Source organism: Aphis gossypii, chromosome 3 (genome assembly GCF_020184175.1).
Source record: "Aphis gossypii isolate Hap1 chromosome 3, ASM2018417v2, whole genome shotgun sequence".
In the NCBI taxonomy this organism is placed as follows: Eukaryota; Metazoa; Arthropoda; class Insecta; order Hemiptera; family Aphididae; genus Aphis; species Aphis gossypii.
The window spans coordinates 43,589,825-43,616,423 of NC_065532.1; the positions used below are offsets into that span (position 1 = coordinate 43,589,825).

A 26,599-nucleotide genomic window follows, 5' to 3' on the forward strand; every position below is an offset into this window, starting at 1 on the left:
TGACTATGCACCATTATTTTTTCGTTGCAACAAAACTAGATACTTTTATTTAGATAATTTCTTTAATTGTTTCTATTTTTATTCTCTTGAATCATAATTTAATATTTAAAATTGATTGAAGAAATTTTACTTTTTTTAAATTACATTATTTGGATCGTTATCAAAAACAAAATGTTTGGAGAGAAGTCACAGAAATCCCATACGTATTTGATCATTATAACTACTTCAGTTTATTTAATTACTATGTTAATAACGTACATTTTTAAATTTTAAACATTAATGAAAATAATAGGTTCATGCTCATATTTTACAACATAATTTTACGTATTTTAAAATTATATAAATATTACTTTACCGACAGTCATAAAATTAGTTTTAGTAATCTTAGTCTTTTAAAATTATGAGTAAACATCATTAATCATTATCTTAATAACATTTCAATATTTAGCTATTCATAATTTTAAATTTTAAATCTTTAATAGAAAATATCAGTTAGGTTATGCAGTGGAGGTACTGCAGTCATTTGTCTTTATATAGATATCTCTATACCTAATTGATTTTTATAGGTAGAAATACTAGAAATACAGAATACTCCTAGTAATATTTTGTTTCGAACATAAAACCAAAAATTATATGTTATCATTTAAAAGAGTAAGTAACTTAAAAATGATAACTAATATTAGGTTTAGACCAATATTTTTTTTGTCCATAAATACCGTTGTAAGTTTTAAAGTTGGTGATAATGTTATGTAAGAATTGTTTTTTTAGTGACCTGTTTTTCATAATATTATTAAATATGTACATTGTATAGATGTTATCCATTTTTCTATTTATGTGACGAAAAGTTATGTTATTTTCTCTGTATGTATATAATTATAATATAAAGAGATTTTAAATTTTAATGACACAAAAATATTGGTTTTTTTAAAATATAATAATATTATGGAATGCAAGATAAATACTGAAATACTGTCAATCATATTTTATTACACATATGCAAATTGTTGAGAATAATAATTTGGTTGACTTTTTATTTATTTTCTGAATAGTTGGTAATTAAATTTATCGAATGAATAAAAAGACAAAATTACAAACAGTGAAAATAATATAGTATAATATATAATATAATGTAATTTAATGTATAAGATAAAATGTGTTCAATGCATCCATAAATTAGTAAGTACTTTAAATAATTTAATCTTCAATTTTTACAATAATCTTCATGAAGCGTTATTCTGTTGTAACAACTTTAATCTCATTTAATTTTATATACATATATAACTTAATGATAATGCTAGGAATAAAGTATGGAATAACAGTTATATGCATAATCATCATCTCCCAAACAACGACCGACATCGTGAGAGCCCCCGTAAAGTTTTTGTATCTCAATAAATGTCGTTCCGTTTCGTTCAACTGGTGCTGTGGTATACAGCGTGTTTATATTACAGCTATCATAATATTTATATTATTATTTAAATTGATGATAATCATAGACCGAATACATACGTCATTCATCATAATATCGTTACTAGTGTGAATGTGGATTTTTGTAAAGGAGTTGTGAAATGCAATGTTTTTACTTTACTTAAGAGTATCAAAACGATGAAAATCAAATAATATATAGTGAAAGTTTTATAATACTATCATTAAACTTTGTGTATCATAATATCAGGTATTTACATTTTATGCACTTAAAAACGGCCACCAGGAGGTCTATGGATATCTCCAGCTGGTTATACGCTATATATCGATATTCTAGAAACTTAATACTGCATACTACCGTAGTTACCATATAATAATCATCACATTGCTATTATACTACTTTTATTAGATAATAAATAAAACACTTAAACTTTTTAAAATTAACTTGGACATGAGTACTATTAATAGTTAATGTAATATACTAAAATATATATATATATATTATAATATATGTATAAATTTGAAAATTGATCTTATGATCCAGAATTTGATATAAATTGATTGGAATTTATTATTTGGACAAGCAACAGTACACATATTATTAGCTTTTAAGTTTAAACTAGTATAATTTTCAAGTTGATCGTGTATCGTGTAAAAATTAATAGTCGATACACGGTTCACATTTTTGATACAATAATGAAATCACAGGAATGAACAGTAGATCGCATTTCAACGAATCGTTGTATAAAAATATAATCAAAAATTTATGATTATTACTGGTTAACGTAAAAATACCTTTATAATCTATTATAACTGATATAATACCCAACTGTCTTAGCCCTTAAGTATTAATAAGGTTTAGATTTTACGTTTTATTAGGAGGTTCTTATATTATAGAAGGTTTATTATATTTCTAATTGTTAAGATTTGATGAAATTATAGCCGTAGTCAAACTGAAATAATATGAAAATATGTACGATTATTATCATATTATAATATATTATATGTATAATCACTGTTTGTATATTTTTATTTATTCTTCAAGAAGATAATAGGCTCCACTGAACAAGTTTCGTGTGGGGTTATACACTCGTATAATATTAACAGAATAAACCTTGATCAGAAACGGGAACTTATTTTCTTAAAAAGAGATAATAAAAAATAAATATAATAATAATAAATGAATAAAACTCACTCGCGCTTACAATTTGATGTCGTGGTGCCATTTAAACGGTATAAAGCTATAAAAGTCATTTGATAATAATTAAATAGGTACTTTTGCAAAAAAAAAAAAAAAAAAAATAATAATACCTTTGCGTACGCATAACGAAATGCCGCCACCTGCACCATCGGTCAGACGCGTGTGCATTTATTTTTTATATAAAATTATATATATATATATTATAAATTTTTTTCTTCACTAACTCGTATGTATATACCGTGTGTGTGTGTACATAAAAAATGCGAGACGCTATATAATATGAACCGTTGAACACAACCGCTATATACCTACCGCTACCGCGGTTACCACGGATACGCGCGTTGTGTGTGCGTTCGCCCACGGAGCCGGCGCGCACGGACCGCGCGAAGCGCAAGTCCATAGGAAGAAGAGCGCAGTGCCGTAACGACCGCCGCCGGACGCGTGTGCGACTTTGGCGCGAGAACTTTTGATTTCGATTGTTTTCGTTTACGGACCCGTGTTCAGATCTAATTTTCTCGAATTCCGTTTTATTTAGTCCGTAGACGCCGTAGTAGATATATTAAGTTTTACTCGTACTTTTCATCTTTTGCGCGTCCCTGGCGATCCGTCGCGGACGACCAGCGGCGGCGTGTGCCCCCGTGGGGCTGGTTCGGATACCCTCATACAGATTTCACTGGAGACGAAAGCAAACTGCAACTGCAATAGTGACAGCGGTCGCGGTTGTAGTTAAAGTAACTGTTAACCGGCGAAAACAGTTGTGGAGGAGGTGGTGGTGGCGGTGGTGGCGGAGGAGGAGGAGGAGCCATGCGAAAACCAAAGGTAAAAAAAAATTATGTTAATATCACGATTATGGCATAGATACATTATACATTATTATTTTTTTATTTTTATCACGTCTAACTATTAAGTGCGTTATTATTCTTTCCCGTATTCTCCCGCTGCCGCCGCCGCAACCGTACGAAAATAAAGAGATTTGGCGGGACAGAGGCCAAAACGCTATTACAACGCTACACGTAATACATCTGTCTGCCGCGTAGTCGTCTCGTGTCCGTGGCAGGAAATTCGCACTCGGCCAATTATTATTACCGTTTTATTATTGCATCACACACGCGCCACACACATTGTCGGGCGATGACGGCGGTCAATGTAGAGTAGAAATAACGTCCATTATAATAATAATAATAAATATTATTATTTCAATGAAATAACACGAAACGGCATGCATGTAAACTCCACCCTCACCAGAAATACTATTGTTAATATTGTATTATCGTTATTATAATTAATAATATCATTGTAGGCTGAAAATTGGGCACCGCCCTGTACTCAAATCGTGATCTATTTTGAAAATGACAAAAAACCAAATACATTTAAACAATTATTATTTAATATTACTATTAAATATTAATAAATTAAAACTATAACTAAATGACTAATGGATATGTAATGTTAACAATAACTGGATAATATATAATTAGCCAAGTTTTTTGTAGGAAAATACCATAAAATATAATATACACAGTTAGATTAAGTCATAAATTAGTGATAGGCAAATATTATCTGTCATAAACAAGATACACTATAAACTATTGGACGTTATAATGCCAGATATCATGTTTAAATACTAAATTAATTTTGAATATCTTTTTATTCTCATTTTAATCGTCTTTATTTTATATCATAAATTATGAATCTCTACCCCTATATTGCTATAAGCTGTATTGTTTTAATTGTTGAACTAAAATAGTTTATGCTAGCATCTAACTAATAAAATAAAAAAATTGAATATTAAATTTACTAGTATTGCATTAAATTTAAACTTAATATGCAACAAAAGATACAAAAATGATCTAATATTCTATATTCTATATAGTAAAGAAAATATTAAAAAAAAAAAAAATTATTTATTTTAAACCTATATGCTAATTTAAATTGCGTAATACATTTGAAGATTTACATTTAAGTCTTTTTGGACCAAATTTTCTTTTACAAGAACACTTTTTGTAACTTTGACCGCTACACAGTTATTGTCTGGCTTTTCATTTCCTTCAATAATGTAGATACACTATTCCAAACCATCTACCAACTCTGAAATATGTATTTCATCTAAACATATTAAGGGTGATGGGCAAATATCAAATTGGTATCTAGTTTATATTTATGGTAAAGTACCATATTTATCTCCAAGTCTAAAGAATTTTTTATCCAAAATTGGCAAAAAATAAATTAATATTATATTCCTCAGGTTCTCTTAGATTTTATTGACATAAGGTAAAGACACTCTTACGTAGTCTAACGATCACTAGGAAAAACTTATGAATTAAGTAATTGTTCATTATTATTATATATGCATCATATAATATGAATAATATTATGATAATCCTATACTCGTAATAAATAACTAATAAAGTACTTTTTAATGGATCAATAATATTATATAATATTCAAAAAGGTAATAGAAACGTATACAATTAAAAAAATTAATAATACTTATGATACATTTTTAACATTACCTAGGTACCTAGTCGGATAATATTAAAATTATGTAACTTTAAAATCATTAACCGAAATGCATGATTAATGTTAACATTATCCACAATATTAATTATTTAAATACTTGTTGTTGTATTTGTATTTTTGTTGATGAAAGTTTAAATCAAATTGTTTAATATGTGTATCTTTGTATTTATATGTTTACATGATTTTAAATTTTTTTATATTTTTATTAAATGCATCTACAGCAAATATATAGAACAGTGTTAGGCGAGACATTAGGTTAAATAATGAAGATGCAAATTATATTGAATTTTATATTTGATGGTATAAATTAAAAAGTTTGAGATAGGTATTTGAATAATTTAATTATAGTAGTAAGGTTTGGTCTGAAAAGTACTTGGAAATTAACACTTTTCTAATGCATATAACATTATAGTACAAATAGAAAAATAAGACACGATAGCATAGTTGTAACATTGCATTATAGAATCTCTAATTACGACTTATCAATTTTCAACCGTTTTTTTTTTTTTTACTGGAAATATCATCGAATAGTAAAAATATAAAATAAACATGTTATTGTATCTAACTTAATAAATCTATTAAGTTGTATTTTAACTTTTAAATATGATCCCAACTTATTCATGCTATCGTGCTAATATAATATCTATGATAGAAAAAAAATATTAACAAAAGAAATACCATCTTTTAAGTAAATGACAAATGTAAATCTTTTAAAAAAATTATGAAGTTAGCTCAGTTAGCTGAATTTGAAAATTCATTGTAAGATTTTTATCTTGAGTACTATTCAATATAATTGTATTCGTAATTCGAATTGGACAATAATTTCTTATAAAAAACAAATATTAAATAAAATGTTATTAGTAAAAAAAAAAAATGTCAAACAAAATTATATAGGTAAGTAGTATTATATTAGTATAATATGATACAATAATAATAATATTATGTTATATTAAATAATATATTTATAATAAATAGATTTATTAATAGAAATCAAATCACCGGTAACTAGTTAGCTTACCTAATAATTATGTTTAATTTATTACAATTAACGTACCACAACTTAAAATAATTTTTGTTATATTTCCTTACTGTTAATACCTATTTAATGTATGTGCCTATAGTTTTAATTTGGAAATAAATTATTTTACCGTAGGTAGTTTATATTTTCAAAGGTTACTATTTATATTAAATAAATAAATAAATATTATAAGGTTATGCTTTCATTCTTTCGTTCTAAATAGTTAAATAACAATAATAATTTTAAATAACTTTCATAACAAACTTAGGTATACTTTTATTTGGTATTCATGTTTAAATTAGTTTAACCATTTTTATATCTTTATAAAATTATATTTTATGATAATATTCAAAAGGTTAAAAAAAATATATAATCGCATTACAAATTTTAAAAATAATTGCTTTTTGTTTTTTTTTCACCTATTACACTATTAAAGTATTATACGCTTTTTCTTATGCTGGTAGAATAATAATTCAATTAATAAGTGATTAATCATCGTAGTCGAAAACTTTTCGTTTTTATTTATTTTGACTGCCATAGTATCAAAGCATTTATAACTAATAAGTAATAAGATTATAAATTATACATAACCATATTAATTAATTTCATTAGTTGAATAACTAAAATAGTTTTGTCGTTTATAACATTTTCTTTTCCAGCATATTTTTGACTGATTTTTTTGTTTTTTTTTTTTTTTTTTTACTTTTAGTGGTTCTTATTTTTACTTACCTATGTATTTACTAAGAATAGTTTGGGAATTTCAATACTTTAAATTTGTATGTTGGTGATATAAATTTTAATTAAAATCCAAATAAAAATTTTCACGTGGGTTTGTCGTATAATATATTGTGTTGTGTCAGACAACGACCACGTTGTTGGAGGTAAAATCTATCATTTTTCTATTAAATAATAATAAAATTCTGTTATTTCAGAATCTTAAGATTTATTTACCATACAATATACTATAAAATATTCTTCTATTTCCTCTGGGTTGAGAGAATAAAGTCAAAAAATATACAACAACCATTTTCTTTCATAATTATTTAATGATTTAAATTATGTGACATATAAGTTATATTTTGAATTTTTGAAGCTTGACCCAAATAAAATCGAATACCTTTATTTCCTAAAAGATTCAAATACTGCTTGATGCATTATTGTAATTTCAAAGCCTAAAATAATTCGTATTACTAATTCAATTTTTTTCAATACTATGTTTTTATTTCTTTATTTGGTAATAAAAACAACATTAATGGAATGTATAATTTATTTTTAGTGTCATAAATCACGTATAATTGTGTGTAATATTTATCATAATAGTTAAAAGTACCAACCATGTAAACAAAATCAAATTATTTAAAAAAATATTGGATTGTTTTACATGGAAAAATAATAATTTCATTAAGGACATCTTTGTCATAAAAAATAACTGACTTCTATTTGTTTTTAGTTTAATATACTTAATAACTCTTGAACTTATTTTCTTAATGTTGGCAGTTTGGGATAACAATATATTTTTGCATTGTGAATATGTCTTGCTATCAGTTTTAAATCGGGTGATGTCAAATCTCCTTCATTATGTAGTATATTTAGATACTTATTTTTTTATTATTTTTGATGGTGTCTTTAAACTATGGAGTTTAAATCCTTTCTTCTGTAAGAATTACTAATTTGTTGTCGTTTTATAGTTTCATAATTCGTATGACTATGGTTTAAACACGATTAATTTATATTTATTAATTCACTATATAATAATATACTTTTGATTTTTGCACTACACTTATATTTATATTACACTACTGCATATTTTAATTTTTTTGATGTATAATGTTTAAAAAAATCTAAATCAATAGAATTGACTAGGCAATATAATTAAACACATTAATAATTCGTAGTTGAATAGTTTATTTTCAATATTATATTTTTTTCAATAATTTTCCAAAATGTTAATACGATTTTCCTTGATTTTTGTTTTTATTAAAAAATGTATAGAATTTTTAAGTGCTTCTAAATTTATAAGCAGACATTTGTTTTTGTCTCTTACATCCAAATTATTTGTTAAATTCTTAATAAACATTTCTGTCCAGAACAAAATAAATATACTACTTTTTTTTTTTTAATATTAGCTTTTTAAATAATATACAATCCTCGAAAATAATGAAATACATTTTCTATATAATTTTTTATTTGTTATAATGAAAGAAAGAACTAACATTTTTTAAAAAAACTATTCAAGTTGAGTTGAGTAAGGTTTCGCTAATAACAATACGCACCAAGTGACACTTATTATTTTGATCATTGCCAAGCAATTAATTTTGTAAAAGGTCGCTACGTTTTATTTTCAGTTAGCAATTGGATTTTCGCGAGAGTGATTCATTGTATATTATACGTTACTTGTCATATACCTATTTAAAAATTACGAATAATTGTAAAATATTTTATTTAGTGAATAATATATAGGTATAGTATTGTATGATCGTACATACCCATGTAAAAAACTAATAATCCCAAACAAAAATACAAAACAGTTTTCTCATATAATAGTTAAATATTGTGCAATATATTCATAAATTTATTATGATCTTTCTAACTTCTAAAAAAAGTTAAAAAAAAAAAAAAAAAATAGTTTCGTTAAACAATTTTCATGACAATCAATAAAATTAAACTAGTTGAACATAATGTGTATTCACAAAAAAATAAAGATTTATTGTACGATGATGATGAAATTAATAAAATATATTTTGGACAAAATATTCGTTGATAATAATTTATTAGCACTCGCTTGACGTTTCGTTTAGTATTCAGAATGCAGATATAAGCTCAGTTAGTGAAATTTTGCTTATAAAAATTCAAATTTATATTAAGAACGATGGGGAAACAATGATACAACTCTTATGTCACAATAAAAATATTGAAAAAGGGTTGTCGAACAATGCAAGAAAGGGCATATATTCATAATAAACAAGAAAAAAACAATTTGCTCGTGTTTTTTTTTTGAAATCTCATTATTATATAATCTGAATAAAATATGTAAAATTTTAAATTTTGTCAAACTAATATTAAATTTCCCGAAAATGTATGCTCCGCCACACTTCTTGGTCAAACACATTTTCTTTGTTAATCAGGTTATCCAGTCGCTATTGCGTTATATTCATACTGCGTAATTACTTGTAAGGTTATTTACCAGTGTATTTAACTGTTTACTTAATATTACTCTCAATGTTTACATTTTGCATTAATTATTATTTAGTAAATCTTATATTATTATTTTAATTTTACACGTACGATACACGTCGTATGTAAGAACTTAGTCAAACCTCTTATTATTGTTATTTAATTTATAAAAATAGTGTAGTACGTAAGAAATATTTGATAGTTTGATCGATGTAATAATAGAGTAAATGAATCGACAAAAAAAAATATAAATCGATAAATCAAGTAAATATGAATCGATCCAATATTTTATTATTTAATCATTTTTTATGAAATTCGTCGGTCTTTAAATTCGTATTCAATTGCTATGATTTATGATATTATGTATTAACTACATCATTGTGTTACTATATAACCACAAAATAAATGGTTTTCTGTGGTATTAACACCACTATAACTGCTATGATAAGCACCATTATGTTAATATTATAATTTAATAGTTTAATAATATTAATTACGAATTTTTGTCTTATTTCTCATTTTAATTTTAAGTTTAATATTAGCATTTAATTTTTTCTAATTTAAATAAATGATGCATCTTCAATTATTTGTTTCCCATAGTATAATTTATTTATTATTTTTATTTTTATTTTTATTATATATTTATTATTTATACATTAACCTAATAAATAAAAACTACAACTTATTTATTTTTTATTTTTAAGTGAGTTATGCGAGTAATGTATATAATATATATTATATAAATATATTTCGAAAAAAAGATTTAATATCTAATTGAGACACACCATTAGTAGATAACAATAAAGTGATATATAAATAAATTAATTGCTTTAAGTTGTTTGAGGATGCCCAAGCATTTCCGGTAATTTCTGCCAAGTAACATTCCTGGAAATTGCACAACCCTAATTGGCTGTCAAAATATTATCTATCAGGGTACCTACATTTTTTTTCTTGACAAATTAGTAATGATGTGAAAATAAACTTCATTAAGTACCTACTATAAACATTGTAATATTATTTATTTAACAATTATGGTATTTAATCAGATAATTGAAGTTTTTGTGGAAATGTTATGAAAATAACTGTAACGATTTATATAAGATAAAGTTTGTTAGTTTACAAACAATTTATAAAATTTATAAACTATTCAATAAAAAGTAATAAATGTTTTTTATTTAAAAATAAATCTAATATCATATTATTAATTTTCAACTTACTTATTTTGAGTGACAATTTGTTTTATTAATAAAAACATGGTAAATTAACATTTTGTATATATCATTATAATAACAATATCTTATAAAATTCATAAATATTCAAGACATAAGAAGGGAATTTACCCGTTAGTACAGTACCTTATATTGTATTAAGTTTAAAATAGACAAAATAAAGATAGGTACATACAATATTACATACGTTTTTACTTGTTTACCCTCCGCTACAAACAGTATTTTGTTAATTAGACGCGGAAAATCAAGTGTTTTGACTCGGTATAATTGAGGCACTCATACATGAAATATTAAATGATAATCTATAAGTTGTTTAATAATCTAATTAGAAATATATCGATTAAATATCTAATCAAGTGCAACTAGTTGATCATTAAGTGCATTTTAGGATTTATAAGAATTGTAACAGTACTTTGAGTAGGAGGTTATTAAAAATATCTCCTTTTCTTCTTCACTTAAACTAAAATACGATAATATAGACTTTAGTCAAATGTGTTTGGACTACTAAGCCAATAAATATAAATATTTACTTAGATTACTACCAATTATTATGTTAGTACTCGTAGATTTCCATTTCCCAATAATATTATAATATTGATCAATATGTTATTATTCGTGCATGCTTACTTTATGTTTATTTAATATTATAAATTTGTCTATATAATGTACAAATCATTTTTATTTATAACATGACCGTTTGTCAGTTAATTTGATTATAATTAATTGGATTACTACAGTTGTAGACGTTGTCCCACTTATAGCTTCAACGAAGTGCATAGAAGTTAACGACCAGTTTACTTAAGGAAATACTGTTAATTCCCCTAGCACCTTTAAACATACAATATTATATAATTCTATAATTTATTGAGAAGTACTACCTAGTAAGAAGATGGAATACAAGTAGAAGAAATTGAATTATATTTTAGTTAAACTATTTCGATAACATTTGATGACCGTAAATAATTTTAAATTTATCTACAAATTGTTGAATATACCAATAACAATAAATAATTAAAAAAAAAAATAATTTTAATTTTAGTATTGTAATGTTATACTTATATTGCGTCTCATATATTTAAATTAAAAATTTAAATATAGTTTATATTCTTATTTAAACACATAACAAATTTTCTTCCTGTATTGTTTTTCATTTATGCATGTTCAAAAAAAAAAAAAAAAAAATAGATTTTCGAGATGTATCTAATTGATAAATATAAAATATTTAACAAAATAAATAACGCATAAGAATGTAAAAATGTGGATTCCATTATAATATAGTAATTGGATAGAAAGTTTGATTGGTATTTATAATTTTAGCTTATTATTAGATTTCTAACGTATATGCCAAGTGTCAAACAAGACAGCAATTTCCTACTAACGGTTTCCTACCTGTTCTTTTGTCAATACTCTAAACGAAAATAGATAATTATTAAAACTGATATTTACAAGTATGACATTTATTATTATTATTATTATTTTACAAGTAATATACCATCCACACAATTTAGCACAACCAGTATAATATGTGAGATCACATTATAAACAATTTGGTTGCGTGATAAAGGAGCCACCTATTGTTAGTGAGATTTAGCTTTGGACTATTTTATTAATATTTAGGAAAGAAGATCTCTATACCACCTAACTTTGAGGAGCTTGTGGTGAAGATTTTCTATTTATTATATTAACTTTATTTTGAATATATTCATTCTACACCATTAATATGTGTTTATTTCAAATAATTTCCTATATTTTAGATTTATTTTAAATTGAATTTTATAAGGGAGTAATGGTTTAATTTTGTTCCACTTCACAACCAACAATATTTTTAATAATCATAATATTATACATATATTTTACAAAAGTTAATTAATAATTTTAATAAAAACTATATGTTTAATACATTGTACCTACGTTATCTATACTATATTATATAGTATTATACCAACACTTGTTGCAAAAAGATAATAATAATGAAATTTGTCATTTATAATTAAAATACAGTTCTAAATCATATAACTACATTTTTTTCAAGCGATTATAAAATGGCTACTACACATGTCAAAGCTACAGTTTAACCTGTTTACTAAAATTGTCTGTGTATGTCACAGTTGCCTCAAATATTAAATTTAAAATTAAAGTCTATATAATATAAAAGAGTTTTAATATTCATCGATAGCTATTAGTTTTATCAAAACATATTTAAAAAAAAAAAAATCATTGACCATTTTTAGCTTGTTTTTATATTATACATAAATATTATTTTTTAAATTACAAATATTTTATTTCTTCATAAAATAAGGAATCTATCAAATGTATTTTTTAAATTTACCCCTTATAAGATTGACATATCAAAGTACTTTTCAAGATAAAAAAACAATTCGATGGATAGGGAGAATCTTTCTTTAAAAGATTCTGTAGCCAATCTATTTTACATTCCACTTTATGCAATATTTGCTTATTATCTACGACAGAAACAAACATTCAAACTTGAAAAAAGTATTTGTAAAGTGATATAATAAATTGTACCTAACCTTGTAGTTTATACCTATGCAATATAAATTAGCAATTTATGAGTTATAAATTATAACTATATTTCATTATTATAATACTATATTTTACGTCATAAATATTGCAAGTAGACATTTTATTCAATATTTAGATTCAAAATTTGATGCCGATCATAAAAATTAAAAATTATTATATTAAAAAATCAAACTTTGGAAAATATAAAGAATTATTTGTACTTTTTATGTAGCACTAATGCATTTTACCAATATACAATAGTATTAATTAAATATGGCACTTGATAAAATTATTGTTTATTATATTTTTTCAAGTATATTGAAACTAAAATTTAATTTAACATAATGATGACTAAATATTTTTAAATTCCTATCATAAAATTTATTAATTTTTAAATTATTTTTGACGAGTTTCTGAATAATAAAACATTCCTATATTATTGTCACTGCATAAGTTGATACACAACGTTCTTCTCAGTATGATAGATTAATTTTTAATTTAAGAATTGTAAAAAATACACGATATTTTGGTCTTATAACTACTGGGGTTTGTGATCAGATTTTTAAGTTAAGTATAAACACTTATCTATTTCACTGTAGCCTGTAAATTATATAGGTAAGGACAGTCTTGTAGAGCGCAGTGTGATGTAATAATATCCTGAGCACAATGTTTTTATCAACGAATCAAGTGTGTGTAAGAACCCGGATGTCGTGTATCTATAATAGGGACTGTGTAAATGTGTAATCTCCGGAAATCCATTATGTAGTTACGGTACAATAGTGATGGAACTTTTGTGGCTTACTGTGAAGGGCTCAAGACAACGACTTATTCGTTAATTTAAATTTGAAATTTTCATACAAATAAAACACTTATAATTAAAACAACTTTAAAGTTATTATGAATTATTTTATATATTTTCAATAAATTTTAACAAAGCTATAAGTGGACATTTGGTACAATGATATGGGAGAAGGGAAATGCCTAACAACATAAATATTAAATACATAAATATGATATAAAATATTGTTACACTTTATTTGATAATTCACAATATGACAAAATCATATTAAATATTATTACAAAATATGTCATTATACTGTATTGTTGTTAAATAGATGTTCAAAACAATATCTATTCGTGTATAAAGTTTAGCCATAAAAATAATCTATTCATCTGACATTATTTCTACTACGTTTTATTATACTCGTAATTCCTTTTCAAGAAGGTGAAGGTACCTGCTTGAATAACTTAACACAAATTATGATAATTATCGATGATTATTTTTTATGCTGTAATAACATAATATAACATATTATTAAGTACTTGTAATATATATTTTAAATAATTTTTCAGATAACTACTTAGTTACAAAATGTTTCACGAGGAAAATACTTTTTTTTTTACTTTTATTATTTGTTCTTCATCATATGATATGAATTAGATATTTATACAATAATTGATTTTTTTCTTTTTACATTTATACTTACATCATAAGTTTTGTTTAGAATATAAAAGTTCGAAATCAATTAACTTCATTTTCTAGTGAATGTAAGGTGCTAAAAACTGTAAGCTCCTCGTTTGTTGAGTTGTATTATAAGAAAAGCTAGTAAAATAATAATGAAAAAAAACGTATACTGCAGACTAGATGAAATCATAAAACTCCCTGGGCAGCTGTCAGGCTATTGTGAGCATTTTCAAACGAAAATTCTTATACTTTCGGTTATATAACCCATATACTACGTATTCCTACAATCGTAAATCTAGACATGTATATATATATATATATATATATCTTTTCGCTCTTTTTTTTATGTTTCCTGTTAACATATTCGTACACTACCCGATCGTAGCACATTGATTGATGCTGCCATCAAATCCAGACATCAAACCCAGTAATACAAAGGTAGGGTTGAAATTTGTGCACTTCTATAAGGGAAATGGATCATCCTGGGTACCTGAACAACAGGAGTAAATTATACTCGCAAAAGTGAATACCGATTGTACCCTATTTTGTATAAAGGAGAAGTATCCATTTTACATTTATAGAAATTGCTGCGTCACTTATGATACAGTATTCACTATCACTTAAAAAAAAACTTTACACAGAATATCTAAAACAACCAGTCATCACTTCGTAAACTTTAAGTGCTCAGTGGAGTATTTCAGAATTAATTGCCCATAACTTTGAGCTTAAACTTTTACAGAAAGATAAATATAATTTGTATTTAACCGAAAATAAAATGTCAATTTCATGCTAAGCCTATATAAATTACAGTAATCAAATATTTATATAATGCAACCTAAGTATTTACGTATAAACTATATTATGAAGCGTTGAAGACATTATATTTAAAAATTCAGTATTTTTTCCACCGTTTACATATCTTTATATAATATATATTTTACATTATATTACATACAACTCATATAAATCAATAAATGTACTGATACAATAAAATGTATATGTTTTAAATCTATAATTACTATAATTTTCAAAGTATAATACAGTAAATTCTTATTATGTCAAACGTCGCTATATTAAATTTTTCGTTATCTCTAACTATATTCAAATTCGCTTGTAAACTATACAACTACACTCAATAGAGTTATACTCTCAATAACTCGATATGAAATTATTCGTCTTTCCACACTACACATACGATTCTAATTCAACCCGTGTCCATTTCGTCATGACATCTGTAATCTGTTTAGTCAGAAATATTAATTTCTTATTTTTAAATTTATGTATTAACACGCACCCGATCCGAGTTCTCCACGATAAAAATAATATTATCGCTGACCAATATTCTGTCCGAGCTCGGACAAGTATGGACCGGTGTCCAGGATTAATCTTAGTTCATGGTTACGACTGTTACGAGATATAGATAATATCTTTATATTTAAATATATTTGGTTGTAAATTAATTCACTCTAATATTAAAAATACCTAACAGAATATAAAAAAAAATAATTTCTTTCCAGGAAATATATAACATAATATATTTCATTTGTGTTCTAGGGTCCGAGAAACAGTTACAACGAGTTTAAATGTATGTCATCAACTTTACAGTACTTAGAAATAAATTGATATAACAAGTCACATGAAACTACTAAGCTGCAAGTGTAAAATTATAGGTCTATGGTCACCATCATAAATAATGACAAAACTTGAAGGTAGGATGTAAAATCAGTTTTTCTAACGACTGTTATTCATTATAGTTGTAATTTATTCTTTTTCGTATATGGCTACCTATTACTGATTAATACTAATAGCTTATAATATTACTAGTTAAAATAAAAACAGCACGAAGTAAAAACATAATAATATATTAATGTATTTTACCATCACAATCAGATTTAATTTAAATTAAAATAATATTAAGACAGTGTTGTATCTATTTTAATTTAAAACCGACATCGTATGGATTTAATTTCTGTTTAAACTTGAAATCACATTGTGTCTGTTTTACTGAGAACAATAAATGTATAACATTTGATTTGATAGATACAAGCGTTGTATTAACTGGTTGTTACATAAAAAAGAACGTTATCGATGTAATATTCGTAGCTATAAAGATTGATAGGTACAGTTTTTATTTTTTCACATCACCTGACAGTTTGCAATCATCTGTGGACTGTGTATGAGAGAAAAAGTAATGTTTACAGAATGCCGATAAACCTATTTGAAATAAATATTTATTATCCACTACCCTTCTGTGTACATTTAGAAGTATATTTCCCCTTCTATTTAAGGTTGTAGCATCACAACTGAATGATAGTTACGAGGGAGATGCCACTTGTTAAGAGAAAAGCTTTATTTTTATTCTTCCTGTTGCGTATCTTTAAAAAAAGATATTCGTCGTTAACCGGTGGCCTGTCATCATCGTTCTATTTTTTATTTTTATTTTTTCCTTTATCAAATAACACATTTCTTGGGTCAAATACTACGATCGTTATGTATAATTTTAACACATTCGGTGATAAAAAAGTAAAACAAAAACTTCTTGATGGATGTTACAATCACGGTGTGTTACCAAAAGGTATCTCCGTTAAATTATTAATGGACTTTGGTGGGACCCCACTTTCGACACTGTATATCGAGTGACGTATTCGTAAATTTCCAATACCTACCCTTTTTACCACTACACATTCCCACCCACACATATACTGCCGTACACGCCCACAATTGCATTATTAACCTTAACATACGGTCACCGCACTAACTCGATTCTCATATACATTGTACACACACATATATATATATATTTGTGTGTGTGTGTGTGTGTATGATGTGTATAAATATTTTGAATAATCTTTCTCTTTTTTTCTAATTTCTGAAGTCCGAATCGAATACACAAAAACTTACTGCAATAATTTTCAGCTGAAATAATTAAACGTTGCAGCAATTTATACATTTATGATTTATATGTTATCGATTTCCGTACACTTTATAGTATGACAATATATGACAAACGTGAAATTGTTTATGAACGGTCTGGCAAAAATAAAATAACAATAAAACGCATTGTTTTCATCGAGTTATTACAGTAGTTTCCGTTCGATATTGTGTGACCCGTTTATTTTATTCTTCTAAGACCATTATAGTACTGACCCTCTAGTACAATGCGACGGAAAGTGCTTGTTTTAATATCTAAATTATTGTAACTATACAGGTAATTATTTTAATGACTATGCCATTTTGAGCCTTGATTTTGAAAAGCTATAATATTATTTATTGTAGGAATTATTATTAAAATTAATACCCTAGGTTTAATATGTTATTTCATGAATGCATCTAATAAATAAACAATAAGTTTATTATATATATAGTTATAAAAATAGAATATTCAAAAGTATCTATAGCTATATCATTTTATTATAAATAATTAGTTATGATTTCATTGGCTCTGGTAAATTTACCAAAAAATATATTTACATTTAGTTTTAATATACATTAAATTTTACTCTTAAATTATAACTAAATAATCTGTTATAGTGTGCTATCTTGTAAAATTTAATTTAAAAAAAGTGGGCAAGTGAGTACCGCTCTGCTGTACATTAGGTGCCGTATGGATCATTATTATATATTATAGGAGTGTTAAATTTGAATCCAATGATAGTTATCATTGTATACGAAAAACGATTCTGAACGAAGATGATTTGTCAGCCTAGGATATAATTTCTAGTGGTTGGTAAAAAAGGTGGTTTAAAAAAACCAGCTTATATTAAAAAATATTTTGAAAATTAAATCACGTAAAGAAAACGCGAATCTTAATAACTGGTAAAATTTTCAAGTATCTACGATTTATACTTTTTGAATAATAACAAATATTTAAAATCGTTTGAGGATAAATCGTTATCGTTACGCTATTTCGTTAAAATTTAAAATTCAAACGCACTTAAAATTTTTCCTATAATGATGCTTCGAGTTTTCTCTATAGATACTTGAAGGTAAACTTATGGAAAACTTAGTGTTGTATTTTTAATCCTTAGTTATAAACACAAAAAATTTTATGATTTTTCAACTTCAAATATTTCGCAAATATTCATAATTTTGACGAATTTTCGTCAAAATTTGAACTTCAAATGCTAATAAAAAAAAATTGTGCCTATGTATTCTTATAATTTTTTAATCACTATAAGAATAACATATGAGGAACTTTATATTAAATTTTCAAGTATTTTGATAGGGCCAAAAAAAATTTTATCGACACTTCAAAAATATTTTTTCAAAAAAATTGAAAATTTCAGTTGTCTATAAATAGCTCAAAAAAAGTCAAAATATTTTGAAATTTAAATCACGTAAAGAAAACGCAAATCTTAATAACTGGTAAAATTTTCAAGTATCTACGACTTATACTTTTTGAATAATAGCAAATATCAAAAATCGTTTGAGGCTAAACTGTTATTTAACGCGGTTTTTGTAAAAATTTAAATTTCAAACACTCATAAAAATTTTTTGCCTGAATCCGGTAGAGTTTTTTTTACAGATATTGAAGAAAAATGTATGGAGAACTTGTACCAAATTTTCAAAACTTAGTTTTAAAAGAAAAAAATTTTATGATTTTTCAACTTCAAAATTACTTGCAAATTTTCGCGTTTTCGACAGATTTCGTAAAAATTTGAACTAAAAACGCTTATAAAAAAAAATTGTGACTAACGATTTTTAATTTTTTTTAGCTACATTAAAAACAACTCATAAGGAACCTTGTATTAAATTTTCAAAACTTTTTGGTCATCCAAAAATTTTTTATCGACACTTTAAAAAAAATTTTTCAACAAAATCGAAAATTTCAGTGGTCTATAAATAACTCAAAAAAAGTCAAAATTTTTTGAAAATTTAACTATATACGGATACCACTGACATTAACATTTGGTGAAAATTTCAAGTATTTTCAGTGATTAGTTTTTGAATTACAACCATAAAAAAAAATCGATTTGGTCGAAAACTGGTTTTGCTTAAAAATTGCCGTTTTTCCGTCATTTTTTTTTTGTTTTTCTCGATTTTTTTGAAAACTGTTGGAAAATGTTAACTTTTTACCTTTATAATGCACCAAGGATATTCACTTTTACATCGGAAACCACCCCCATAGTTTGAAATTGGAGCATTATTTCGACTAGTTATGCTGTACACAGACACAAAAAAAAAAAAAAAAAAAAAAAAAACACACATCATTGTAAAATCAATACATTCATCACTTCGTTCAGAATCTAACATCTTACTTGTTTGATATTAATCTTTCACGATTATTTTTTACTTATTAAAGATAGATAAAAATGTATAGTTATCATTTATTAATAAGACAATAACACATAATTAATTTGAATTAAAAACGTATATTATTATACTCTGAAATAACCACGCATATAACCAACATTTTTTGAATAAAATAAAAAAAATAATAACAATTATTTATTATATTGAGCTTATAAACTTATAAAGATATTATGTATAATCAGTGAATCAGAATATTATTAAGAAACAGAAAAAATAAATCTATTTGATATTAAATTTTATAAAGTTATATACTAGAACTTAAACTAAATACGTAGTAGGTTATTGGATTATTACTCTTGGGAACTTAAAATCGAATGATATAACTTATAAATAGCTATTTATAGTTTTTAATATTTTTATTATATTATTTTGTGCTTAAATAACATTCCTTATTTATTGTTATTGATTATATAAAAATTAATTTGTGTAAATCAAACTTATACTATGAGGAATATAATAATATATTAAAAAAATGTATACTAAATATTTTTAATAAATTCTGTTTATTTATTTTCTTCCAATAAAATAAAACAATAGTAATAAGAAATAAACACTAGGTATTTCAGTAAACGTTTCTAAGAGGGTTCTCGTATAACATTGTGTATATTAGCTATAATATGTAACAATGCAAATTTGAAATGATTAGGTATATATAAATATTATTATTACTAACTAAAATTAATTGATAATTTAGAAATTTGTAAAATCTAAAACTATTACTAGGTAATAATTTTAATCTTAATCTCGAATGACAATAAATATTAATTTATTTTTAACAATTAAAATTCAATCAATTTAAGCTAATAAATATGATTATTAACATAACACTATGTTACTAAAATGTATTAGTAATATCGCTAAGTATGGAATGCTTTATGTAATTTGTTATGTATACATATAGATAATATTAGATATAGATATATATAATATATTATGTAATATAATAATAATAATAATAATAATAATAATAATATAATAATAATATATGATAATATAATTTGTTTATGTATAAATATACAAAAGTCTAGTAATTTTATCTTCCAATTATTAAATTTTAAATACTGTAATTCATTACGAATATTGAATTTCAAGTTGCAAAGGGGTAACCCTTGGATGACGAAAGTTAAGCCTCCAGGGAATTTTTGAACAAAGCGAGCAGAGGGCAGATCCATTTAGTGTAGATGGGTATATATTACGAGTATATTATAAACATAATAGCACTAAGTTATGTTTTATTTTTCTCTGTTACTAAAAAAAGTTTTAAACTACCTAGATAAAAAGAAAAGTCTAAGTCTGGTCTGAGTGGGTATTAGTTATTTATCATTGTCACCCATAAAAAAATCAGTTTGGAGTACAAAACAATAATATTAATATTATATATAAAACTAAAATATGGAATCGTAATAAGTCATTAGAAGAAGTATAATTAAAGTAGTATTGTCCTTATTTCAATTTACTGTTTTATGAAAATACCCGATACCATGCTATTCATATAACGAAAGTAATTGATTTAAAATGTATTCAATGGTTTAGAAAAAAATTCTCGTGTTAGTATTTTGATCTTCATCATGAGTTGTAACATGAAATAACGTCGTAATGTTTGTTTTTAATACTATTTTTACACTATATTTTTTCGAGTTTTATCTATTATGTGTTTTCAATGAACTTTACTTTTGTTTGAGAATCACTGATAATAATTTCCGGTTCGCTATAATTTATTTAGGGAAAAATCAAAAAACGTTCTGCATACGTGCAAAATTATAAATACTATCGGAATCTGTTGACTTTCAATCCCCAAACCCAGAGAACTATATATTATTACGAATCTAAAGCTGGGACTTCATTGACAGTGACGTGGAGCTCTATAGTGGTCGCGGAACATCTTTGGCGATAGGTATACCGCAAGAGTAATATCATCAAAGGGGTTAGTTGAACGGTCAGCAGGTATGTGGTCATATCGTGATACATAGGTGGAGAGGAGGGTGGAGTGTGCGTAAAGATTTATGATAGGACCGGTTCAAGTCAAAGACCCGCCGGACTTTTGACGAGTTTGTGCATGCAAATGTCACCGCCACCGGACTTTGACACCGCCGCCACTGCGACGACCACCATCAAGGCCGCTGGCGCGCGCGAGTATAAACGTTTCTGGCGTTGATGGCGGTGGCGGTGTTGGGTAAACGAAACGGGCGTATTATTTCCACGGACACCACCACCGCCCTGTGTGTAAATATGCAATCGTGGGCTGGTGGGTGGATGGGCGAAGTCGGGTAGGAAACGTGAGCGGAGGCGGATGACCGTAAAATCAATACCCGCGACGGGACGGCGGCAGTCGTGGTGGGCCGCCGCCGGCGTCTTGGGGAAACACCTCCAGCCACTCCGAGCGAACACGCACACCGACTCTGCCGACGCCCGCCAACCACTGCGCTACCACACTTCGAGCGAGCGCACCCCCCCCCCCCCCTTGTCCTGCCTCTTGGGACCTCTAAGCAGTATACACCCCCCGCCGCCGCCGGTCCGTCAGTTTTAATATTAAAATACGAATCGGACTCACACACGCACACACGTATACGAGTTATTCGCGTACTTATATTTATATAGATAACAATAAAGGTCAACCGACGATGAGGGTGGTTCACATATCACGAGCGTATATTATACATAACAAAATACGTGATTATAATATATATATATAATATAATAATATAAAGACGATGCAGTGCGGCCTACAAGTGACGTGTTGCGCTTCTCGCGGGGTGGCCGTTAAAACGTTACGTGGTCCACTATACGCATTTAATAAACTGCGACGTTTATGTTATTATAATATAAAATATATAGTCACGTAGTATTGTAACTTTTCTTATTATTATTACATCGTGACGTCATTGAATTTTTATTCGTGATCGTGTCATACATTATTATTATTAATTATTATTGTAAGAACTAGATAAAACATTTTTTTTTTTTTTGAAGTATTTAAAAAGAATGCTTAAATATTTCAAGTATTTAAAAATGAGTGAAATTCCCAAAGTACTCTGCAAACTATAAAACAATTATTTCTTCAAGTATTTTTAAAAAACTATAATATATAGTATTAGTGAGGAACGTTATTATGATATTCAATGTATGTATTAAAAGTGTAAGTTCTATCACCAATTATTTTTAGGTAGTATTTTTTACATTGTGACATAACCCCTAAAATAATATAATCATAACTAAAAAATTAACAAAAGTCAAAATAATTAAAACTTTGTTTTTTTAAAAAAAATATATTTTAAATAACGTTACATTTTGTTTTACATATTTTAAAGTACTTACGTATTGTAAACAGTAAATGTATACAATTTATAAGAAATGATACAATTTCATCTAAAATAATAATATTATGATTAATATATACCTAATAATTAATAACAATTATATACTATGTTCATAATTGTATGGATATCTTTCTTATAGTTTAATATATTTTAAAGTTTTAACAATACAGTATTGTTATATCAAATATTTAACTACAAAAAATAATATCCAAAAATTGATTTGAATATTACAAGTATCATTATTGTATATATAAATATATAATTATCGCCACTGCAAGCCATCGCTATTGAAGTCTCTGTCTGCACTATACAGTTGTCGATGTCCATTATCATATTTTTTATCTTGCCATCTAAGTATTATTAAAATATTATGATTTTAAGTAGATATAGCGAAACTACTTAAATTATGATGCTATGTTTCATTATAATAAAGACTATTTTTTTTTTTACTTAATTCAGTCCATTAGCTACTTTCGCTACGTGAAAAATGTTTTCAGATATTTTTCACCACCAATTTGTTTTTTAAATCTATACAAATAGGATAAATGCTACTTTAAAATATCAAATAAAAACAGTTTTTGTCTGAAAATATTTTACATTTTAACATTGAAATTAAAATATTATATTTCACTAAAAACTACCTTTTACTGTCGAAAAACTGAAATTGTTAAAAAATATTAATGCTCTTTAAAGGCACATTAAATCGTCAACCATTTAGGACAATTCGTAAAAAATAATAATCACCCTTTGAATAATATATTATCCTTTTGATATTTGGCCCTCTTTAGTAAAATTATTAAAAAAGTAACCTCTTATTTATGATCAATGTTTTCAAATGCATATACTCGTATTTTGGTCACGGTAGAATAATTAGTAATATATTTTGGTAAGTTAAAATAATATATAAAATACTACTTGTAAAAGATCTCATAAACCAAACCTTTATAATGTACGTTAAAGATTTTCGTCCTTACAGGTATATTGATTAATTGCATATAAAATATTATAATATAATCTTATTATCTATTATTTATTTTAAGGGTCCCTTAAATATATATAATACATTTTTTCATTTATTGAAAGAGTACCTTATTTAAAATGAATACAATGCACAATAACTATATTTTATTGTAATACAAATAATAAAGTAGTTTACTTAATAGGTTGAGTTAGATTAGAACAAAAATAGCACATATTGTTAATAGTTGGACTCAAGTGAAAAAATATTGTTTTTCATAGATATAAGAACATGTTTCAAAAAATTGTATTTTCAGTATTCTTATGAGTTCAAAGTAAATTAAATAGTTAATTATATTTTATAATGAGCAATAATAACTAATGTTATGCTTTACAATTTTTTACATGTATAATAATATTATCTTATTTATTATTATATTTTTAAGAAACTTATATCATTATTTATTTCATATAATTTTTATTTTTTATCGCATATTATTATGTTTTTTTTTTATTGTCCTCGGCAGCATGCGCCATTAGTTAATCTCTTAAACACAAATTACAATTTTTGTGAGGTTTTCATTATATTACATTATTTTAACAATTATAATCATTTTTCATCTATAAAGTTGAATAGTTCTATGAAAGTAATGGTGATTTTTGTGTTTTGATCGGGGTTTTGTCCAAGAATTCCATCGTGTGTTTCCTATCCGTCAAGATGAGATTAGTGCGCTCCTGTTGGTACACATGACATTTTGTGATGATGTGTTTGACTGTGATCTTTGTATTGCAAGCTTTGCAAATGGGGGGCTCATTGTTCGACATCAGGAACCCATGCGTTATCCGAGTATATCCAATTCTTAGGTGATTTATGGTAGTTTTGTTATTTCGGTTTAGGTTAGGGGTTTTCCATCTGAAAATTGTTCTCTTGATCTGGTTTAATTTAGCGATTTGGCTTTTCCATAGTTATTGCTATTTTTTTTTAATATTATTTTTTGTGGAGTTTTTGAAGTCATCGTGAGAGAGGAGGTCTAGTGTGTTTGTGTCGAACCCGGACATTTTGGCGTATTTATCCCATATTTTGTTGTACAGTAGCAAATATATGTATTAATTTACCTTACTTATTTATATAATTTATATTGCAGTATTTTCTTTCATTATTTTTACGTAAATAAATCATTTTCTACAAAATATTTGATGTAGGTATAGGATATAGATATACAGTAGGTACATACTTATAACATATACAGTGCCTATGATATCAGTAAATATATGTTTTGTACAACATAAATATTAATAATAATAATATATGCATAAATAATGTTATGTATGAAATAATATCAGTTACACATCAATAATTTTTATATGTACCTATATCTTATTTATTATATCTATATGGTATGTATTAAGTAAAAATCACTATACTTAGTTGAAAATCGTATGTCAAAATTTTAATTTTTTATACCTGTCATCGTAAACGGCATACCTGTTATCGTCAAAATATACTGTTTCTCATTTGTATTATTTTTTCCTCTTGTTTTTTAGGAACTTCGTTGAGAGTTTGAACCAAAAGAATTCAGTAGGTGTTCATTATTCATGATTTAAAAAGACTTTTATTTAAAATATTTTTTTCCATCTTCTTTTATTTTTTACTTTTTTTTTTATACACGTCATCCTTATTTATTTGCATTTCATTTAAGTTTCTCACCAAGATAATATATTTTAACATACATAATTATACTATCACTCTTTTCATATTAACTACCTATTTTTTGAATTAGAAAAATATAGAATTGGCTATTAAAATAGTAATCTAAAAAAAAAAATTCAATTCCTAATTATTTTTAGTATTGATTTATTGTAATTTCTTAGTTATAAAGTAGTTCTGATGATTAGACATTTTTAAAAATAAATTATACTCTGCCCTTGATGATATAATAAGCTTTTGATAATTAGATAGCATTATTATCATTAATTTGATAACCATCAAAATAAAAAAAGTAAGCACCTATTACCTGTTTAAATAAGTATATTATGACAATATTTTTATTTAACAAGACAGAAATAATTTTTAAAATTTTAAATACATTATTAAGTGTCCATGTTTCAATTCATCCGTCACATTAGAAAATCTAAATTTAAAATCTATTTTACATTAAACTTTTATTTATAAAAAATTAATTTTAATTATATCCTCTGAGTATTTCATGGTTATTTATATTCATAATTTCCACGTACAACTAATAATTTTGTCACATAATATTGAATTTAATTAAAATGTGTTAATAATGAATAACTTATTTAATATATTAGTTATTTACAATATTACTCATTTATAATAAACGTTTATAGTTTGTTTATTTATGTAGTAGATTGTGAATAAATATTCTAAAGTTTATGTTGAGTGATAGAACAGATAAAAAGTTAAAAATATGTGCCCAATAATAGTACGACCAG

At 25.4% G+C, this 26,599-nt stretch overlaps 1 protein-coding gene across 11 annotated transcripts in view; it reads left to right on the forward strand.

The window, feature by feature from the left end:
* Positions 1-3,016: 3,016 nt before the first annotated feature.
* Positions 3,017-26,599, forward strand: part of LOC114121276 (potassium voltage-gated channel protein Shaw) — a 127,724-nt gene continuing 104,141 nt past the window's right edge. For 5 of the 11 annotated variants that reach the window (XM_050203944.1, XM_050203941.1, XM_050203948.1 and 2 more), the window contains exons 1-2: positions 3,017-3,445; positions 16,110-16,140. The gene's annotated coding sequence lies outside the window, so the exon portion shown is untranslated. Of the gene's footprint in view, positions 3,446-16,109; positions 16,265-26,599 lie in introns of those variants that run through there. The other 6 variants (XM_050203943.1, XM_050203947.1, XM_050203950.1 and 3 more) reach the window with 6 other exon arrangements.